General features: G+C 44.3%; 20 non-coding genes across 20 annotated transcripts; all 20 read right to left on the bottom strand.

Moving 5' to 3' along the window:
- Window positions 1-607: 607 nt before the first annotated feature.
- LOC130395916 (5S ribosomal RNA) lies at window positions 608-724 on the bottom strand. Its single transcript, XR_008898911.1, has one exon. It is a non-coding gene; the product is annotated as a 5S ribosomal RNA (ribosomal RNA).
- A 526-nt stretch (window positions 725-1,250) lies between these two features.
- LOC130395027 (5S ribosomal RNA) lies at window positions 1,251-1,368 on the bottom strand. The gene has a single exon (XR_008898129.1). It is a non-coding gene; the product is annotated as a 5S ribosomal RNA (ribosomal RNA).
- Window positions 1,369-1,894: 526 nt separating this feature from the next.
- LOC130394534 (5S ribosomal RNA) lies at window positions 1,895-2,012 on the bottom strand. Its single transcript, XR_008897683.1, has one exon. It is a non-coding gene; the product is annotated as a 5S ribosomal RNA (ribosomal RNA).
- A 527-nt stretch (window positions 2,013-2,539) lies between these two features.
- On the bottom strand, window positions 2,540-2,658 carry LOC130400579 (5S ribosomal RNA). The gene has a single exon (XR_008903058.1). It is a non-coding gene; the product is annotated as a 5S ribosomal RNA (ribosomal RNA).
- Window positions 2,659-3,187: 529 nt separating this feature from the next.
- On the bottom strand, window positions 3,188-3,306 carry LOC130398043 (5S ribosomal RNA). The gene has a single exon (XR_008900629.1). It is a non-coding gene; the product is annotated as a 5S ribosomal RNA (ribosomal RNA).
- A 529-nt stretch (window positions 3,307-3,835) lies between these two features.
- On the bottom strand, window positions 3,836-3,955 carry LOC130394526 (5S ribosomal RNA). Its single transcript, XR_008897676.1, has one exon. It is a non-coding gene; the product is annotated as a 5S ribosomal RNA (ribosomal RNA).
- Window positions 3,956-4,473: 518 nt separating this feature from the next.
- On the bottom strand, window positions 4,474-4,592 carry LOC130400440 (5S ribosomal RNA). The gene has a single exon (XR_008902922.1). It is a non-coding gene; the product is annotated as a 5S ribosomal RNA (ribosomal RNA).
- A 529-nt stretch (window positions 4,593-5,121) lies between these two features.
- On the bottom strand, window positions 5,122-5,240 carry LOC130399335 (5S ribosomal RNA). Its single transcript, XR_008901850.1, has one exon. It is a non-coding gene; the product is annotated as a 5S ribosomal RNA (ribosomal RNA).
- Window positions 5,241-7,880: 2,640 nt separating this feature from the next.
- Window positions 7,881-7,999, bottom strand: LOC130398042 (5S ribosomal RNA). The gene has a single exon (XR_008900628.1). It is a non-coding gene; the product is annotated as a 5S ribosomal RNA (ribosomal RNA).
- Window positions 8,000-8,528: 529 nt separating this feature from the next.
- On the bottom strand, window positions 8,529-8,647 carry LOC130398040 (5S ribosomal RNA). Its single transcript, XR_008900627.1, has one exon. It is a non-coding gene; the product is annotated as a 5S ribosomal RNA (ribosomal RNA).
- A 528-nt stretch (window positions 8,648-9,175) lies between these two features.
- LOC130398039 (5S ribosomal RNA) lies at window positions 9,176-9,294 on the bottom strand. Its single transcript, XR_008900626.1, has one exon. It is a non-coding gene; the product is annotated as a 5S ribosomal RNA (ribosomal RNA).
- A 529-nt stretch (window positions 9,295-9,823) lies between these two features.
- LOC130398038 (5S ribosomal RNA) lies at window positions 9,824-9,942 on the bottom strand. Its single transcript, XR_008900625.1, has one exon. It is a non-coding gene; the product is annotated as a 5S ribosomal RNA (ribosomal RNA).
- A 519-nt stretch (window positions 9,943-10,461) lies between these two features.
- LOC130398036 (5S ribosomal RNA) lies at window positions 10,462-10,580 on the bottom strand. Its single transcript, XR_008900623.1, has one exon. It is a non-coding gene; the product is annotated as a 5S ribosomal RNA (ribosomal RNA).
- Window positions 10,581-11,099: 519 nt separating this feature from the next.
- Window positions 11,100-11,218, bottom strand: LOC130398035 (5S ribosomal RNA). The gene has a single exon (XR_008900622.1). It is a non-coding gene; the product is annotated as a 5S ribosomal RNA (ribosomal RNA).
- A 529-nt stretch (window positions 11,219-11,747) lies between these two features.
- Window positions 11,748-11,866, bottom strand: LOC130398034 (5S ribosomal RNA). The gene has a single exon (XR_008900621.1). It is a non-coding gene; the product is annotated as a 5S ribosomal RNA (ribosomal RNA).
- Window positions 11,867-12,395: 529 nt separating this feature from the next.
- Window positions 12,396-12,513, bottom strand: LOC130394637 (5S ribosomal RNA). Its single transcript, XR_008897776.1, has one exon. It is a non-coding gene; the product is annotated as a 5S ribosomal RNA (ribosomal RNA).
- A 518-nt stretch (window positions 12,514-13,031) lies between these two features.
- On the bottom strand, window positions 13,032-13,150 carry LOC130398033 (5S ribosomal RNA). Its single transcript, XR_008900620.1, has one exon. It is a non-coding gene; the product is annotated as a 5S ribosomal RNA (ribosomal RNA).
- Window positions 13,151-13,679: 529 nt separating this feature from the next.
- On the bottom strand, window positions 13,680-13,799 carry LOC130400690 (5S ribosomal RNA). Its single transcript, XR_008903166.1, has one exon. It is a non-coding gene; the product is annotated as a 5S ribosomal RNA (ribosomal RNA).
- Window positions 13,800-16,438: 2,639 nt separating this feature from the next.
- On the bottom strand, window positions 16,439-16,557 carry LOC130395072 (5S ribosomal RNA). The gene has a single exon (XR_008898170.1). It is a non-coding gene; the product is annotated as a 5S ribosomal RNA (ribosomal RNA).
- A 529-nt stretch (window positions 16,558-17,086) lies between these two features.
- LOC130394037 (5S ribosomal RNA) lies at window positions 17,087-17,205 on the bottom strand. The gene has a single exon (XR_008897235.1). It is a non-coding gene; the product is annotated as a 5S ribosomal RNA (ribosomal RNA).
- Window positions 17,206-17,688: the final 483 nt, after the last annotated feature.

Genomic DNA, 17,688 nt, shown 5'->3' with positions numbered 1-17,688 from the left:
AGTACTAACCAGGCCCGACCCTGCTTAGCTTCCGAGATCAGACGAGATCGGCGTGTTCAGGGTGGTATGGCCGTAATCAATTAGTGCAGGCGCAAAAACCAGGTTTATACAGTAGCACATAAGGAGTGAGAAAGCTGCTGAGGCTCGACGTTACACTTTTACAAAAACAATCATTAGTTAGATATAAACGGCAGTAATTGATTCAGTAGGACTCCTTATCCATGTAAACGATCATTGTGACATCTGAATTCATTAATTATCTGAAATACACTGGCGTGTGCGTGTGATGTTAAATGTTTAGAACCAAGGTTAACGGTTAAAGTGTCAGAGAATGGGTGGTGATTTTTGACGTCCTCCCATGATCTGAAGTGAGCGTGCGTGTTTGTGTTGGTGAAAGTTAAGAAATGTACAACTGTCGGTTCAGCTCTCTGGTGCTCCCTGCTGGCAGTATCACTATACTGTCCTCATGTTTCACAAAAATAGTTTTGAGAGACGTTGTCAGTTTTTGTATGTTGCTTAAATCCTCCAAAGCGGTTGGCAGTAAACATCAGGTCACGGTACGCCACGGTAGGCCACGGAGTCAATGAGCTCGAGTTGAAAAAGAAAAAGCTTACAGCACTGGTATTCCCAGGCGGTCTCCCATCCAAGTACTACCAGGCCCGACCCTGCTTAGCTTCCGAGATCAGACGAGATAGGGCGTGTTCAGGGTGGTATGGCCGTAAGCAATTAGTGCAGGCGCAAAACCAGGTTTTATACAGTAGCACATAAGGAGTGAGAAAGCTGCTGAGGCTCGACGTTACAGCTTTTACAAAAACAATCATTAGTTAGATTATAACGGCAGTAATTGATTCAGTAGGACTCCTTATCCATGTAAACGATCATGTGACATCTGAATTCATTAATTATCTGAAATACACTGCGTGTGCGTGTGATGTTAAATGTTTGAACCAAGGTTAACGGTTAAGTGTCAGAGAATGGGTGGTGATTTTTTGACGTCCTCCCATGATCTGAAGTGAGCGTGCGTGTTTGTGTTGGTGAAAGTTTAAGAAATGTACAACTGTCGGTTCAGCTCTCTGGTGCTCCCTGCTGGCAGTATCACTATACTGTCCTCATGTTTCACAAAAATAGTTTTGAGAGACGTTGTCAGTTTTTGTATGTTGCTTAATCCTCCAAAGCGGTTGGCAGTAAACATCAGGTCACGGTACGCACGGTAGGCCACGGAGTCAATGAGCTCGAGTTGAAAAAGAAAATGCTTACAGCACCTGGTATTCCCAGGCGGTCTCCATCCAAGTACTAACCAGGCCCGACCCTGCTTAGCTTCCAAGATCAGACGAGATCGGGCGTGTTCAGGGTGGTATGGCCGTAAGCAATTAGTGCAGGCGCAAAACCAGGTTTTATACAGTAGCACATAAGGAGTGAGAAAGCTGCTGAGGCTCGACGTTACACTCTTTACAAAAACAATCATTAGTTAGATATAACGGCAGTAATTGATTCAGTAGGACTCCTTATCCATGTAAACGATCATTGTGACATCTGAATTCATTAATTATCTGAAATACACTGCGTGTGCGTGTGATGTTAAATGTTTGAACCAAGGTTAACGGTTTAAAGTGTCAGAGAATGGGTGGTGATTTTTTGACGTCCTCCCATGATCTGAAGTGAGCGTGCGTGTTTGTGTTGGTGAAAGTTTAAGAAATGTACAACTGTCGGTTCAGCTCTCTGGTGCTCCCTGCTGGCAGTATCACTATACTGTCCTCATGTTTCACAAAAATAGTTTTGAGAGACGTTGTCAGTTTTTGTATGTTGCTTAAATCCTCCAAAGCGGTTGGCAGTAAACATCAGGTCACGGTAGCACGTAGGCCACGGAGTCAATGAGCTCGGTTGAAAAAGAAAAAGCTTACAGCACCTGGTATTCCCAGGCGGTCTCCCATCCAAGTACTAACCAGGCCCGACCTGCTTAGCTTCCGAGATCAGACGAGATCGGGCGTGTTCAGGGTGGTATGGCCGTAAGCAATTAGTGCAGGCGCAAAACCAGGTTTTATACAGTAGCACATAAGGAGTGAGAAAGCTGCTGAGGCTCGACGTTACACTTTACAAAAACAATCATTAGTTAGATATAAACGGCAGTAATTGATTCAGTAGGACTCCTTATCCATGTAAACGATCATTGTGACATCTGAATTCATTAATTATCTGAAATACACTGCGTGTGCGTGTGATGTTAAATGTTTGAACCAAGGTTAACGGTTAAAGTGTCAGAGAATGGGTGGTGATTTTTTGACGTCCTCCCATGATCTGAAGTGAGCGTGCGTGTTTGTGTTGGTGAAAGTTTAAGAAATGTACAACTGTCGGTTCAGCTCTCTGGTGCTCCCTGCTGGCAGTATCACTATACTGTCCTCATGTTTCACAAAAATAGTTTTGAGAGACGTTGTCAGTTTTGTATGTTGCTTAAATCCTCCAAAGCGGTTGGCAGTAAACATCAGGTCACGGTACGCCACGCTAGGCCACGGAGTCAATGAGCTCGAGTTGAAAAAGAAAATGCTTGCAGCACCTGGTATTCCCAGGCGGTCTCCCATCCAAGTACTAACCAGGCCCGACCCTGCTTAGCTTCCGAGATCAGACGAGATCGGGCGTGTTCAGGGTGGTATGGCCGTAAGCAATTAGTGCAGGCGCAAAACCAGGTTTTATACAGTAGCACATAAGGAGTGAGAAAGCTGCTGAGGCTCGACGTTACACTCTTACAAAAACAATCATTAGTTAGATATAAACGGCAGTAATTGATTCAGTAGGACTCCTTATCCATGTAAACGATCATTGTGACATCTGAATTCATTAATTATCTGAAATACACTGCGTGTGCGTGTGATGTTAAATGTTTGAACCAAGGTTAACGGTTAAAGTGTCAGAGAATGGGTGGTGATTTTTTGACGTCCTCCCATGATCTGAAGTGAGCGTGCGTGTTTGTGTTGGTGAAAGTTTAAGAAATGTACAACTGTCGGTTCAGCTCTCTGGTGCTCCCTGCTGGCAGTATCACTATACTGTCCTCATGTTTCACAAAAATAGTTTTGAGAGACGTTGTCAGTTTTTGTATGTTGCTTAAATCCTCCAAAGCGGTTGGCAGTAAACATCAGGTCACGGTACGCCACGGTAGGCCACGGAGTCAATGAGCTCGAGTTGAAAAAGAAAAAGCTTACAGCACCTGGTATTCCCAGGCGGTCTCCCATCCAAGTACTAACCAGGCCCGACCCTGCTTAGCTTCCGAGATCAGACGAGATCGGGCGTGTTCAGGGTGGTATGGCCGTAAGCAATTAGTGCAGGCGCAAAACCAGGTTTTATACAGTAGCACATAAGGAGTGAGAAAGCTGCTGAGGCTCGACGTTACACTTTTACAAAAACAATCATTAGTTAGATATAAACGGCAGTAATTGATTCAGTAGGACTCCTTATCCATGTAAACGATCATTGTGACATCTGAATTCATTAATTATCTGAAATACACTGCGTGTGCGTGTGATGTTAAATGTTTGAACCAAGGTTAACGGTTAAAGTGTCAGAGAATGGGTGGTGATTTTTTGACGTCCTCCCATGATCTGAAGTGAGCGTGCGTGTTTGTGTTGGTGAAAGTTTAAGAAATGTACAACTGTCGGTTCAGCTCTCTGGTGCTCCCTGCTGGCAGTATCACTATACTGTCCTCATGTTTCACAAAAATAGTTTTGAGAGACGTTGTCAGTTTTTGTATGTTGCTTAAATCCTCCAAAGCGGTTGGCAGTAAACATCAGGTCACGGTACGCCACGGTAGGCCACGGAGTCAATGAGCTCGAGTTGAAAAAGAAAAAGCTTACAGCACCTGGTATTCCCAGGCGGTCTCCCATCCAAGTACTAACCAGGCCCGACCCTGCTTAGCTTCCAGAGATCAGACGAGATCGGGCGTGTTCAGGGTGGTATGGCCGTAAGCAATTAGTGCAGGCGCAAAACCAGGTTTTATACAGTAGCACATAAGGAGTGAGAAAGCTGCTGAGGCTCGACGTTACACTTTTACAAAAACAATCATTAGTTAGATATAAACGGCAGTAATTGATTCAGTAGGACTCCTTATCCATGTAAACGATCATTGTGACATCTGAATTCATTAATTATCTGAAATACACTGCGTGTGCGTGTGATGTTAAATGTTTGAACCAAGGTTAACGGTTAAAGTGTCAGAGAATGGGTGGTGATTTTTTGACGTCCTCCCATGATCTGAAGTGAGCGTGCGTGTTTGTGTTGGTGAAAGTTTAAGAAATGTACAACTGTCGGTTCAGCTCTCTGGTGCTCCCTGCTGGCAGTATCACTATACTGTCCTCATGTTTCACAAAAATAGTTTTGAGAGACGTTGTCAGTTTTTGTATGTTGCTTAAATCCTCCAAAGCGGTTGGCAGTAAACATCAGGTCACGGTACGCCACGGAGTCAATGAGCTCGAGTTGAAAAAGAAAAGCTTACAGCACCTGGTATTCCCAGGCGGTCTCCCATCCAAGTACTAACCAGGCCCGACCCTGCTTAGCTTCCGAGATCAGACGAGATCGGGCTTGTTCAGGGTGGTATGGCCGTAAGCAATTAGTGCAGGCGCAAAACCAGGTTTTATACAGTAGCACATAAGGAGTGAGAAAGCTGCTGAGGCTCGACGTTACACTCTTACAAAAACAATCATTAGTTAGATATTAACGGCAGTAATTGATTCAGTAGGACTCCTTATCCATGTAAACGATCATTGTGACATCTGAATTCATTAATTATCTGAAATACACTGCGTGTGCGTGTGATGTTAAATGTTTGAACCAAGGTTAACGGTTAAAGTGTCAGAGAATGGGTGGTGATTTTTTGACGTCCTCCCATGATCTGAAGTGAGCGTGCGTGTTTGTGTTGGTGAAAGTTTAAGAAATGTACAACTGTCGGTTCAGCTCTCTGGTGCTCCCTGCTGGCAGTATCACTATACTGTCCTCATGTTTCACAAAAATAGTTTTGAGAGACGTTGTCAGTTTTTGTATGTTGCTTAAATCCTCCAAAGCGGTTGGCAGTAAACATCAGGTCACGGTACGCCACCGTAGGCCACGGAGTCAATGAGCTCGAGTTGAAAAAGAAAAAGCTTACAGCACCTGGTATTCCCAGGCGGTCTCCCATCCAAGTACTAACCAGGCCCGACCCTGCTTAGCTTCCGAGTTCAGACGAGATCGGGCGTGTTCAGGGTGGTATGGCCGTAAGCAATTAGTGCAGGCGCAAAACCAGGTTTTATACAGTAGCACATAAGGAGTGAGAAAGCTGCTGAGGCTCGACGTTACACTTTTACAAAAACAATCATTAGTTAGATATAAACGGCAGTAATTGATTCAGTAGGACTCCTTATCCATGTAAACGATCATTGTGACATCTGAATTCATTAATTATCTGAAATACACTGCGTGTGCGTGTGATGTTAAATGTTTGAACCAAGGTTAACGGTTAAAGTGTCAGAGAATGGGTGGGGATTTTTTGACGTCCTCCCATGATCTGAAGTGAGCGTGCGTGTTTGTGTTGGTGAAAGTTTAAGAAATGTACAACTGTCGGTTCAGCTCTCTGGTGCTCCCTGCTGGCAGTATCACTATACTGTCCTCATGTTTCACAAAAATAGTTTTGAGAGACGTTGTCAGTTTTTATATGTTGCTTAAATCCTCCAAAGCGGTTGGCAGTAAACATCAGGTCACGGTACGCCACGGTAGGCCACGGAGTCAATGAGCTCGAGTTGAAAAAGAAAAAGCTTACAGCACCTGGTATTCCCAGGCGGTCTCCCATCCAAGTACTAACCAGGGCCCCGTTTCCCGAAAGCGTCGTTAGCCTAAGTGGATCGTGAAGTGCGTCGAAAGGGCATCGTAGAGTTTTCACCGCGTTTCCCGAAAGCATCGTGGGGAACGAACGTCTTGAAAACGCTCGTAGCTAACGAGTACTCCAGGGGTGCTCGTAGGTACTCGTAGGACGCTAAGAGCATCGTCAGCTATAGCCTCAGTGGCGACACCATCGGACATTCCGTCTATTGGATGCGTTTTATTAAAAACTAAGAACATAAAGGCGCAATGCGTTTTAATAAAACGCATCCAATAGACGGAATGTCCGTGCGTTTTATTAAAACGCATTGCGCCTTTATGTTCTTAGTTTGGTAATTAATAAAGACTATTAATTAATTTATTAATAAAGATGTTCAAATGGCCAAAATAAAACGGGACAGTCCAGAAAATGTTTGCGCAGGCAGGGCACTCAAAATGTGTGAGAGAAAGTGGGGGGATTTGTGCAGACTGACATGGCTACTCATAAAACGTAGCATAAAATAATGTAAAAAATAAATTAAATTAAACAAATTAAAAAAAATAAAAAATAACGAAATAAAAGAAATTAAAAAAAATAAGAAAATAAATAAATAAAAAAAATTATAAAAAACAAGCAAAGGAGCAGGCAAAAGGCTGGGATATGGTGGGGATTGGTCACGTTGACGGGAATGTTTAGTGACATGAGGGAGGGTGGAGGGGGTTAAAAAAAGTCTCAATCACTATTCGACGCGCATGAAAACCAGCCGCGTAGTTATGAGGGAGGCCGTCCTCACACCGATCTTCCTCATCGTCATCGTCCTCAACGTCCTCCGGTTCTAGCAATGCCACCCCAGCCTTAGCTGCAATGTTGTGCAACATAGCCGTCACACATATCACGGCGCATGACTTGGCCGGAGAAAACTGGAGCCCTCCGCCTGACTTGTGAAGGCATCTAAAGAGCAACTTCCACCTCCCGATCGTGCACTCAACGATGCACCGGGCAAGACGGTGGGCTTCGTTGTATTCCTCATCATGGACGTCTCCCGGGTTATTCACAGGTGTGAAGAGGAATTATTTAAGGGGGGAAAATGCCGTGAAACGCACAGTGCATTCAGGATTAGGACTGATATATGTCGGTTTAAGCCTAATCAATTGTGTTTTAATGTCTTTAGCATTCATATAATTGCAGTCTATTTTTTTCGTAGGCTACTCTGCTGTTGTCCTTGATGGGGATATATTTTAACCCTTTTTAACACAATTTTCCTGCGACATTCCTGCGTCTCCCCCTCCTACGGAGCCCATTTCAGCACCGTGTCAGTAGACAGTTACAATCCTACGACGTCGTGAGTGCAGCGAATGCGCGTTCACGTTAAGAGGAGTTTCGGGAAACGCTCCAAAGAAATTGACGATGGATCGCAAGATCCATCGTGAGAATGATCGTACGAGCGTGGATCCATCGTTATCGGGAAACGGGGCCCAGGCCCGACCCTGCTTAGCTTCCGAGTTCAGACGAGATCGGGCGTGTTCAGGGTGGTATGGCCGTAGGCAATTAGTGAAGGCGCAAAACCAGGTTTTATACAGTAGCACATAAGGAGTGAGAAAGCTGCTGAGGCTCGACGTTACACTTTTACAAAAACAATCATTAGTTAGATATAAACGGCAGTAATTGATTCAGTAGGACTCCTTATCCATGTAAACGATCATTGTGACATCTGAATTCATTAATTATCTGAAATACACTGCGTGTGCGTGTGATGTTAATTGTTTGAACCAAGGTTAACGGTTAAAGTGTCAGAGAATGGGTGGTGATTTTTTGACGTCCTCCCATGATCTGAAGTGAGCGTGCGTGTTTGTGTTGGTGAAAGTTTAAGAAATGTACAACTGTCGGTTCAGCTCTCTGGTGCTCCCTGCTGGCAGTATCACTATACTGTCCTCATGTTTCACAAAAACAGTTTTGAGAGACGTTGTCAGTTTTTGTATGTTGCTTAAATCCTCCAAAGCGGTTGGCAGTAAACATCAGGTCACGGTACGCCACGGAGTCAATGAGCTCGAGTTGAAAAAGAAAAAGCTTACAGCACCTGGTATTCCCAGGCGGTCTCCCATCCAAGTACTAACCAGGCCCGACCCTGCTTAGCTTCCGAGATCAGACGAGATCGGGCGTGTTCAGGGTGGTATGGCCGTAAGCAATTAGTGCAGGCGCAAAACCAGGTTTTATACAGTAGCACATAAGGAGTGAGAAAGCTGCTGAGGCTCGACGTTACACTCTTACAAAAACAATCATTAGTTAGATATAAACGGCAGTAATTGATTCAGTAGGACTCCTTATCCATGTAAACGATCATTGTGACATCTGAATTCATTAATTATCTGAAATACACTGCGTGTGCGTGTGATGTTAAATGTTTGAACCAAGGTTAACGGTTAAAGTGTCAGAGAATGGGTGGTGATTTTTTGACGTCCTCCCATGATCTGAAGTGAGCGTGCGTGTTTGTGTTGGTGAAAGTTTAAGAAATGTACAACTGTCGGTTCAGCTCTCTGGTGCTCCCTGCTGGCAGTATCACTATACTGTCCTCATGTTTCACAAAAATAGTTTTGAGAGACGTTGTCAGTTTTTGTATGTTGCTTAAATCCTCCAAAGCGGTTGGCAGTAAACATCAGGTCACGGTACGCCACGTTAGGCCACGGAGTCAATGAGCTCGAGTTGAAAAAGAAAAAGCTTACAGCACCTGGTATTCCCAGGCGGTCTCCCATCCAAGTACTAACCAGGCCCGACCCTGCTTAGCTTCCGAGATCAGACGAGATCGGGCGTGTTCAGGGTGGTATGGCCGTAAGCAATTAGTGCAGGCGCAAAACCAGGTTTTATACAGTAGCACATAAGGAGTGAGAAAGCTGCTGAGGCTCGACGTTACACTTTACAAAAACAATCATTAGTTAGATATAAACGGCAGTAATTGATTCAGTAGGACTCCTTATCCATGTAAACGATCATTGTGACATCTGAATTCATTAATTATCTGAAATACACTGCGTGTGCGTGTGATGTTAAATGTTTGAACCAAGGTTAACGGTTAAAGTGTCAGAGAATGGGTGGTGATTTTTTGACGTCCTCCCATGATCTGAAGTGAGCGTGCGTGTTTGTGTTGGTGAAAGTTTAAGAAATGTACAACTGTCGGTTCAGCTCTCTGGTGCTCCCTGCTGGCAGTATCACTATACTGTCCTCATGTTTCACAAAAATAGTTTTGAGAGACGTTGTCAGTTTTTGTATGTTGCTTAAATCCTCCAAAGCGGTTGGCAGTAAACATCAGGTCACGGTACGCCACGGTAGGCCACGGAGTCAATGAGCTCGAGTTGAAAAAGAAAAAGCTTACAGCACCTGGTATTCCCAGGCGGTCTCCCATCCAAGTACTAACCAGGCCCGACCCTGCTTAGCTTCCGAGATCAGACGAGATCGGGCGTGTTCAGGGTGGTATGGCCGTAAGCAATTAGTGCAGGCGCAAAACCAGGTTTTATACAGTAGCACATAAGGAGTGAGAAAGCTGCTGAGGCTCGACGTTACACTCTTACAAAAACAATCATTAGTTAGATATAAACGGCAGTAATTGATTCAGTAGGACTCCTTATCCATGTAAACGATCATTGTGACATCTGAATTCATTAATTATCTGAAATACACTGCGTGTGCGTGTGATGTTAAATGTTTGAACCAAGGTTAACGGTTAAAGTGTCAGAGAATGGGTGGTGATTTTTTGACGTCCTCCCATGATCTGAAGTGAGCGTGCGTGTTTGTGTTGGTGAAAGTTTAAGAAATGTACAACTGTCGGTTCAGCTCTCTGGTGCTCCCTGCTGGCAGTATCACTATACTGTCCTCATGTTTCACAAAAATAGTTTTGAGAGACGTTGTCAGTTTTTGTATGTTGCTTAAATCCTCCAAAGCGGTTGGCAGTAAACATCAGGTCACGGTACGCCACGGTAGGCCACGGAGTCAATGAGCTCGAGTTGAAAAAGAAAAAGCTTACAGCACCTGGTATTCCCAGGCGGTCTCCCATCCAAGTACTAACCAGGCCCGACCCTGCTTAGCTTCCGAGATCAGACGAGATCGGGCGTGTTCAGGGTGGTATGGCCGTAAGCAATTAGTGCAGGCGCAAAACCAGGTTTTATACAGTAGCACATAAGGAGTGAGAAAGCTGCTGAGGCTCGACGTTACACTTTTACAAAAACAATCATTAGTTAGATATAAACGGCAGTAATTGATTCAGTAGGACTCCTTATCCATGTAAACGATCATTGTGACATCTGAATTCATTAATTATCTGAAATACACTGCGTGTGCGTGTGATGTTAAATGTTTGAACCAAGGTTAACGGTTAAAGTGTCAGAGAATGGGTGGTGATTTTTTGACGTCCTCCCATGATCTGAAGTGAGCGTGCGTGTTTGTGTTGGTGAAAGTTTAAGAAATGTACAACTGTCGGTTCAGCTCTCTGGTGCTCCCTGCTGGCAGTATCACTATACTGTCCTCATGTTTCACAAAAATAGTTTTGAGAGACGTTGTCAGTTTTTGTATGTTGCTTAAATCCTCCAAAGCGGTTGGCAGTAAACATCAGGTCACGGTACGCCACGGAGTCAATGAGCTCGAGTTGAAAAAGAAAAAGCTTACAGCACCTGGTATTCCCAGGCGGTCTCCCATCCAAGTACTAACCAGGCCCGACCCTGCTTAGCTTCCGAGATCAGACGAGATCGGGCGTGTTCAGGGTGGTATGGCCGTAAGCAATTAGTGCAGGCGCAAAACCAGGTTTTATACAGTAGCACATAAGGAGTGAGAAAGCTGCTGAGGCTCGACGTTACACTTTTACAAAAACAATCATTAGTTAGATATAAACGGCAGTAATTGATTCAGTAGGACTCCTTATCCATGTAAACGATCATTGTGACATCTGAATTCATTAATTATCTGAAATACACTGCGTGTGCGTGTGATGTTAAATGTTTGAACCAAGGTTAACGGTTAAAGTGTCAGAGAATGGGTGGTGATTTTTTGACGTCCTCCCATGATCTGAAGTGAGCGTGCGTGTTTGTGTTGGTGAAAGTTTAAGAAATGTACAACTGTCGGTTCAGCTCTCTGGTGCTCCCTGCTGGCAGTATCACTATACTGTCCTCATGTTTCACAAAAATAGTTTTGAGAGACGTTGTCAGTTTTTGTATGTTGCTTAAATCCTCCAAAGCGGTTGGCAGTAAACATCAGGTCACGGTACGCCACGGAGTCAATGAGCTCGAGTTGAAAAAGAAAAAGCTTACAGCACCTGGTATTCCCAGGCGGTCTCCCATCCAAGTACTAACCAGGCCCGACCCTGCTTAGCTTCCGAGATCAGACGAGATCGGGCGTGTTCAGGGTGGTATGGCCGTAAGCAATTAGTGCAGGCGCAAAACCAGGTTTTATACAGTAGCACATAAGGAGTGAGAAAGCTGCTGAGGCTCGACGTTACACTCTTACAAAAACAATCATTAGTTAGATATAAACGGCAGTAATTGATTCAGTAGGACTCCTTATCCATGTAAACGATCATTGTGACATCTGAATTCATTAATTATCTGAAATACACTGCGTGTGCGTGTGATGTTAAATGTTTGAACCAAGGTTAACGGTTAAAGTGTCAGAGAATGGGTGGTGATTTTTTGACGTCCTCCCATGATCTGAAGTGAGCGTGCGTGTTTGTGTTGGTGAAAGTTTAAGAAATGTACAACTGTCGGTTCAGCTCTCTGGTGCTCCCTGCTGGCAGTATCACTATACTGTCCTCATGTTTCACAAAAATAGTTTTGAGAGACGTTGTCAGTTTTTGTATGTTGCTTAAATCCTCCAAAGCGGTTGGCAGTAAACATCAGGTCACGGTACGCCACGGTAGGCCACGGAGTCAATGAGCTCGAGTTGAAAAAGAAAAAGCTTACAGCACCTGGTATTCCCAGGCGGTCTCCCATCCAAGTACTAACCAGGCCCGACCCTGCTTAGCTTCCGAGATCAGACGAGATCGGGCGTGTTCAGGGTGGTATGGCCGTAAGCAATTAGTGCAGGCGCAAAACCAGGTTTTATACAGTAGCACATAAGGAGTGAGAAAGCTGCTGAGGCTCGACGTTACACTCTTACAAAAACAATCATTAGTTAGATATAAACGGCAGTAATTGATTCAGTAGGACTCCTTATCCATGTAAACGATCATTGTGACATCTGAATTCATTAATTATCTGAAATACACTGCGTGTGCGTGTGATGTTAAATGTTTGAACCAAGGTTAACGGTTAAAGTGTCAGAGAATGGGTGGTGATTTTTTGACGTCCTCCCATGATCTGAAGTGAGCGTGCGTGTTTGTGTTGGTGAAAGTTTAAGAAATGTACAACTGTCGGTTCAGCTCTCTGGTGCTCCCTGCTGGCAGTATCACTATACTGTCCTCATGTTTCACAAAAATAGTTTTGAGAGACGTTGTCAGTTTTTGTATGTTGCTTAAATCCTCCAAAGCGGTTGGCAGTAAACATCAGGTCACGGTACGCCACGGTAGGCCACGGAGTCAATGAGCTCGAGTTGAAAAAGAAAAAGCTTACAGCACCTGGTATTCCCAGGCGGTCTCCCATCCAAGTACTAACCAGGCCCGACCCTGCTTAGCTTCCGAGATCAGACGAGATCGGGCGTGTTCAGGGTGGTATGGCCGTAGCAATTAGTGCAGGCGCAAAACCAGGTTTTATACAGTAGCACATAAGGAGTGAGAAAGCTGCTGAGGCTCGACGTTACACTTTTACAAAAACAATCATTAGTTAGATATAAACGGCAGTAATTGATTCAGTAGGACTCCTTATCCATGTAAACGATCATTGTGACATCTGAATTCATTAATTATCTGAAATACACTGCGTGTGCGTGTGATGTTAATGTTTGAACCAAGGTTAACGGTTAAAGTGTCAGAGAATGGGTGGTGATTTTTTGACGTCCTCCCATGATCTGAAGTGAGCGTGCGTGTTTGTGTTGGTGAAAGTTTAAGAAATGTACAACTGTCGGTTCAGCTCTCTGGTGCTCCCTGCTGGCAGTATCACTATACTGTCCTCATGTTTCACAAAAATAGTTTTGAGAGACGTTGTCAGTTTTTGTATGTTGCTTAAATCCTCCAAAGCGGTTGGCAGTAAACATCAGGTCACGGTACGCCACGGAGTCAATGAGCTCGAGTTGAAAAAGAAAAAGCTTACAGCACCTGGTATTCCCAGGCGGTCTCCCATCCAAGTACTAACCAGGCCCGACCCTGCTTAGCTTCCGAGATCAGACGAGATCGGGCGTGTTCAGGGTGGTATGGCCGTAAGCAATTAGTGCAGGCGCAAAACCAGGTTTTATACAGTAGCACATAAGGAGTGAGAAAGCTGCTGAGGCTCGACGTTACACTCTTACAAAAACAATCATTAGTTAGATATAAACGGCAGTAATTGATTCAGTAGGACTCCTTATCCATGTAAACGATCATTGTGACATCTGAATTCATTAATTATCTGAAATACACTGCGTGTGCGTGTGATGTTAAATGTTTGAACCAAGGTTAACGGTTAAAGTGTCAGAGAATGGGTGGTGATTTTTTGACGTCCTCCCATGATCTGAAGTGAGCGTGCGTGTTTGTGTTGGTGAAAGTTTAAGAAATGTACAACTGTCGGTTCAGCTCTCTGGTGCTCCCTGCTGGCAGTATCACTATACTGTCCTCATGTTTCACAAAAATAGTTTTGAGAGACGTTGTCAGTTTTTGTATGTTGCTTAAATCCTCCAAAGCGGTTGGCAGTAAACATCAGGTCACGGTACGCCACGGTAGGCCACGGAGTCAATGAGCTCGAGTTGAAAAAGAAAAAGCTTACAGCACCTGGTATTCCCAGGCGGTCTCCCATCCAAGTACTAACCAGGCCCGAACCCTGCTTAGCTTCCGAGATCAGACGAGATCGGGCGTGTTCAGGGTGGTATGGCCGTAAGCAATTAGTGCAGGCGCAAAACCAGGTTTTATACAGTAGCACATAAGGAGTGAGAAAGCTGCTGAGGCTCGACGTTACACTTTTACAAAAACAATCATTAGTTAGATATAAACGGCAGTAATTGATTCAGTAGGACTCCTTATCCATGTAAACGATCATTGTGACATCTGAATTCATTAATTATCTGAAATACACTGCGTGTGCGTGTGATGTTAAATGTTTGAACCAAGGTTAACGGTTAAAGTGTCAGAGAATGGGTGGTGATTTTTTGACGTCCTCCCATGATCTGAAGTGAGCGTGCGTGTTTGTGTTGGTGAAAGTTTAAGAAATGTACAACTGTCGGTTCAGCTCTCTGGTGCTCCCTGCTGGCAGTATCACTATACTGTCCTCATGTTTCACAAAATAGTTTTGAGAGACGTTGTCAGTTTTTATATGTTGCTTAAATCCTCCAAAGCGGTTGGCAGTAAACATCAGGTCACGGTACGCCACGGTAGGCCACGGAGTCAATGAGCTCGAGTTGAAAAAGAAAAGCTTACAGCACCTGGTATTCCCAGGCGGTCTCCCATCCAAGTACTAACCAGGGCCCCGTTTCCCGAAAGCGTCGTTAGCCTAAGTGGATCGTGAAGTGCGTCGAAAGGGCATCGTAGAGTTTTCACCGCGTTTCCCGAAAGCATCGTGGGGAACGAACGTCTTGAAAACGCTCGTAGCTAACGAGTACTCCAGGGGTGCTCGTAGGTACTCGTAGGACGCTAAGAGCATCGTCAGCTATAGCCTCAGTGGCGACACCATCGGACATTCCGTCTATTGGATGCGTTTTATTAAAAACTAAGAACATAAAGGCGCAATGCGTTTTAATAAAACGCATCCAATAGACGGAATGTCCGTGCGTTTTATTAAAACGCATTGCGCCTTTATGTTCTTAGTTTGGTAATTAATAAAGACTATTAATTAATTTATTAATAAAGATGTTCAAGTGGCCAAAATAAAACGGGACAGTCCAGAAAATGTTTGCGCAGGCAGGGCACTCAAAATGTGTGAGAGAAAGTGGGGGGATTTGTGCAGACTGACATGGCTACTCATAAAACGTAGCATAAAATAATGTAAAAAATAAATTAAATTAAACAAATTAAAAAAAATAAAAAATAACGAAATAAAAGAAATTAAAAAAAATAAGAAAATAAATCAATAAAAAAAATTATAAAAAACAAGCAAAGGAGCAGGCAAAAGGCTGGGATATGGTGGGGATTGGTCACGTTGACGGGAATGTTTAGTGACATGAGGGAGGGTGGAGGGGGTTAAAAAAAAGTCTCAATCACTATTCGACGCGCATGAAAACCAGCCGCGTAGTTATGAGGGAGGCCGTCCTCACACCGATCTTCCTCATCGTCATCGTCCTCAACGTCCTCCGGTTCTAGCAATGCCACCCCAGCCTTAGCTGCAATGTTGTGCAACATAGCCGTCACACATATCACGGCGCATGACTTGGCCGGAGAAAACTGGAGCCCTCCGCCTGACTTGTGAAGGCATCTAAAGAGCAACTTCCACCTCCCGATCGTGCACTCAACGATGCACCGGGCAAGACGGTGGGCTTCGTTGTATTCCTCATCATGGACGTCTCCCGGGTTATTCACAGGTGTGAAGAGGAATTATTTAAGGGGGGAAAATGCCGTGAAACGCACAGTGCATTCAGGATTAGGACTGATATATGTCGGTTTAAGCCTAATCAATTGTGTTTTAATGTCTTTAGCATTCATATAATTGCAGTCTATTTTTTTCGTAGGCTACTCTGCTGTTGTCCTTGATGGGGATATATTTTAACCCTTTTTAACACAATTTTCCTGCGACATTCCTGCGTCTCCCCCTCCTACGGAGCCCATTTCAGCACCGTGTCAGTAGACAGTTACAATCCTACGACGTCGTGAGTGCAGCGAATGCGCGTTCACGTTAAGAGGAGTTTCGGGAAACGTTCCAAAGAAATTGACGATGGATCGCAAGATCCATCGTGAGAATGATCGTACGAGCGTGGATCCATCGTTATCGGGAAACGGGGCCCAGGCCCGACCCTGCTTAGCTTCCGAGTTCAGACGAGATCGGGCGTGTTCAGGGTGGTATGGCCGTAGGCAATTAGTGAAGGCGCAAAACCAGGTTTTATACAGTAGCACATAAGGAGTGAGAAAGCTGCTGAGGCTCGACGTCACACTTTTACAAAAACAATCATTAGTTAGATATAAACGGCAGTAATTGATTCAGTAGGACTCCTTATCCATGTAAACGATCATTGTGACATCTGAATTCATTAATTATCTGAAATACACTGCGTGTGCGTGTGATGTTAATTGTTTGAACCAAGGTTAACGGTTAAAGTGTCAGAGAATGGGTGGTGATTTTTTGACGTCCTCCCATGATCTGAAGTGAGCGTGCGTGTTTGTGTTGGTGAAAGTTTAAGAAATGTACAACTGTCGGTTCAGCTCTCTGGTGCTCCCTGCTGGCAGTATCACTATACTGTCCTCATGTTTCACAAAAACAGTTTTGAGAGACGTTGTCAGTTTTTGTATGTTGCTTAAATCCTCCAAAGCGGTTGGCAGTAAACATCAGGTCACGGTACGCCACGGAGTCAATGAGCTCGAGTTGAAAAAGAAAAAGCTTACAGCACCTGGTATTCCCAGGCGGTCTCCCATCCAAGTACTAACCATGCCCGACCCTGCTTAGCTTCCGAGATCAGACGAGATCGGGCTTGTTCAGGGTGGTATTGCCGTAAGCAATTAGTGCAGGCGCAAAACCAGGTTTTATACAGTAGCACATAAGGAGTGATAAAGCTGCTGAGGCTCGACGTTACACTCTTACAAAAACAATCATTAGTTAGATATTAACGGCAGTAATTGATTCAGTAGGACTCCTTATCCATGTAAACGATCATTGTGACATCTGAATTCATTAATTATCTGAAATACACTGCGTGTGCGTGTGATGTTAAATGTTTGAACCAAGGTTAACGGTTAAAGTGTCAGAGAATGGGTGGTGATTTTTTGACGTCCTCCCATGATCTGAAGTGAGCGTGCGTGTTTGTGTTGGTGAAAGTTTAAGAAATGTACAATTGTCGGTTCAGCTCTCTGGTGCTCCCTGCTGGCAGTATCACTATACTGTCCTCATGTTTCACAAAAATAGTTTTGAGAGACGTTGTCAGTTTTTGTATGTTGCTTAAATCCTCCAAAGCGGTTGGCAGTAAACATCAGGTCACGGTACGCCACCGTAGGCCACGGAGTCAATGAGCTCGAGTTGAAAAAGAAAAAGCTTACAGCACCTGGTATTCCCAGGCTGTCTCCCATCCAAGTACTAACCAGGCCCAACCCTGCTTAGCTTCCGAGTTCAGACGAGATCGGGCGTGTTCAGGGTGGTATGGCCGTAATCAATTAGTGCAGGCGCAAAACCAGGTTTTATACAGTAGCACATAAGGAGTGAGAAAGCTGCTGAGGCTCGACGTTACACTTTTACAAAAACAATCATTAGTTAGATATAAACGGCAGTAATTGATTCAGTAGGACTCCTTATCCATGTAAACGATCATTGTGACATCTGAATTCATTAATTATCTGAAATACACTGCGTGTGCGTGTGATGTTAAATGTTTGAACCAAGGTTAACGGTTAAAGTGTCAGAGAATGGGTGGGATTTTTTGACGTCCTCCCATGATCTGAAGTGAGCGTGCGTGTTTGTGTTGGTGAAAGTTTAAGAAATGTACAACTGTCGGTTCAGCTCTCTGGTGCTCCCTGCTGGCAGTATCACTATACTGTCCTCATGTTTCACAAAAATAGTTTTGAGAGACGTTGTCAGTTTTTATATGTTGCTTAAATCCTCCAAAGCGGTTGGCAGTAAACATCAGGTCACGGTACG

Source organism: Gadus chalcogrammus, chromosome 12, assembly GCF_026213295.1.
Source record: "Gadus chalcogrammus isolate NIFS_2021 chromosome 12, NIFS_Gcha_1.0, whole genome shotgun sequence".
NCBI lineage: Eukaryota > Metazoa > Chordata > Actinopteri > Gadiformes > Gadidae > Gadus > Gadus chalcogrammus.
This window is presented reverse-complemented; position numbering and strand designations above follow the sequence as displayed.